Source organism: Alligator sinensis, unplaced genomic scaffold (assembly GCF_000455745.1).
Source record: "Alligator sinensis unplaced genomic scaffold, ASM45574v1 scaffold909_1, whole genome shotgun sequence".
In the NCBI taxonomy this organism is placed as follows: Eukaryota; Metazoa; Chordata; order Crocodylia; family Alligatoridae; genus Alligator; species Alligator sinensis.
This window is the reverse complement of record NW_005842862.1, coordinates 186,666-189,314: the sequence shown is the minus strand read 5'-3', so window position 1 is coordinate 189,314 and position 2,649 is coordinate 186,666.

Genomic DNA, 2,649 nt, shown 5'->3' with positions numbered 1-2,649 from the left:
AGGAAAGCTAAGGTGGCGACTGAGTTTCAGTTAGCCAAGGGAGTCAAGGACAATAAGAAGTCCTTCTTTAGGTATGTAGGGAGCAGAAGGAAAACAAATGGAAATGTGGGACTCCTGCTTAACATCTCAGGACAGCTGGTAATGGACACTCAGGAAAAAACTGAACTCCTGAATGCTCACTTTGCCCCAGTATTTCACTGGACCAAGGGGAAAGACAAGCGAGATAAGGATCACAGGGGGCATGGTGGGAATGATAGCCTTTCCACTGTGGATGCTGAGCTGGTGCAAAACCAACTAGAAAAGCTAGACATTTATAAGTCAGCAGGACCAGATGGACTTTACCCGAGAGTGCTGATGGAACTGGCTGAGGTCATTGCAGAACCCCTGGCAAGACTGTTTCAGAAATCGTGGCACACAGGGGAGATCCCTGAGGACTAGAAGAGGGCCAACATTGTGTCCATCTTCAAGAAGGGGAAGAGGGAGGACCTGGGCAACTATAGGCCAATCAGCCTAACCTCCATTCCAGGGAAAATCCTGGAGAATCTCATTAAATAATCTATGTGCGATACGCTCATTGAGGGTAAGATTCTGAATGGCAGCCAGCATGGCTTCATCGCAGGTAGGTCTTGTCTTACCAATCTCATCTTCTATGAACAGGTCTCTCACCACCTGGACATGGGACAGAAGGTCAACATTATATACCTAGACTTCCAAAAGGCTTTTGATCTAGTATCCCATGATATCTTTGTGGAAAAATTGGAAGATTGTGGGATTAACTGCTCAACAGTTCAGTGGGTGGAAAACTGGCTGCATGGTAGGACTCAGAGAGTTCTCATGAACAGATCTGTGTCATCCTGGTGAGAAGTGGCCAGTGGTGTCCCTCAGAGGTCCGTGCTTGGACCAGTGCTTTTCAACATCTTTATCAATGATTTGGATGTGGGGGTGAAAAGCTCGCTGGCCAAGTTTGCAGACAACACCAACTTATGGGGGAGTGTGGTCATGCCAGATGATAGGTTGTAGATACAGGCAGACATGCACAGGCTGGAGAGTTGAGCGGACCAGAGCCAGATGAAGTTTAACACTCAGAAGTGTAAGGTGCTCCATCTGGTGGCAAACAATACCCAGCATACCTACAGGCTCAGTGGCAACAATTTCACATGCACCATGGCCGAAAGGGACCTAGGGGTAGTGATCAACCATTGCATGAACGTGAGCTGTCAATGTGATGCGGTGGCCAGCAGAGCAAACATGCTGGCATGCATTAACTGTTGCATCTCATGCAAAACTAAAGAAGTGATACTCCCACTGTACTCCACATTGATGAGACCACAGCTGGAGTACTGCATCCATTTCTGGATGCTGCACTTGAACAAGGTCATGGAAAAACTTGAGAGGGCCCAGAGAAGAGCCCCCCATATGATCTGGGACTTGCAAGACAAGCCATATGAGGAGAGGATGAGGGACTTGGGCCTCTTCAGCCTACAGAAGAGAAAGCTGAGAGGGGACTTGGTAGCAGCTTGCTCTTATATCAAGGGAGTACATCAAAAACTCAGTGAACAGCTGGGGAAGTCCAGGAGCAATAGATACAAACTCCTGGAAGGCTGCTTCAGGCTCAATTCCAGGAAAAACTCCTTCACAGTCTGGGTGTCCAGACTGTGGAATAAACTCCCTCCACCATTCACGCAGGTTCCTATCCTGTGTACAGGACCTCCACCTGACACAGGAGGTACATGGTTCCACTAGGGGGAATGCCTTACTGGACCTGGTATTGGCAACAGGGGATAACATGGTAGGGGACCTACAGATCAGTGGTCACCTGGGGGACAGTGACCACCAAATAATAGAATTCATCATAAGGCGCAGAGTGGGTAAGGTAACTAGTAGGGTGGAAGTGCTAGACTTCAGGAAGGCTGACTTCAGCGAACTCAGGTGTTTAGTCAATGACGCACTGCAGAGTAAGAGATTTGGCGAGATGGGAGCCCAGGAAGGGTGGCTGTGCCTTAAGGAAACGATCCTTCGGGCACAGAGGGAGATGATCCCGATGTGGGGGAAAAGAGGGAAAGGGGCCAAGAGGCTTCCTTGGCTGACCAGAGAAATCCAGAGCAGCCTAAGGGCAAAAAAGGGGGCATATAAGCAGTGGCAACAGGGAGAGATTACTAAAGAGGAGTGACCTCCTCAGCTCGCAGTTGCAGGGAGGCAGTTAGAAAGGCCAAAGCTACCATGGAGCTGAGGATGGCATCCCAAGTTAAGGATAACAAAAAATTGTTTTTCAGATATATAGGAAATAAAAGGAAGGCCCAGGGTGGAATAAGACCGCTACTGAATGGGCAAAAGCAATTGGTGACAGACAGGGGGGACAAGGCTGAACTCCTCAATGAGTTCTTTGCCTCAGTGTTCCTAAACGAGAGGCAAGACAAGTCTCACAATGGAATCGTAGAGAGACAACAGCAGGGCACCAGATTACCAAGCATTGACCCTGAGATGGTGCAGAGTCACTTGGAAGGACTGGATGCGTTTAAGTCGGCAGGCCCGGATGAGCTCCATCTGAGGGTACTGAAGGCACTGGCTGACATCACTACACAGCCACTGGCAAGAATATTTGAGCACTCGTGGTGGACGGGCCCGGTCCTGGAGGTCTGGAAAAGGACC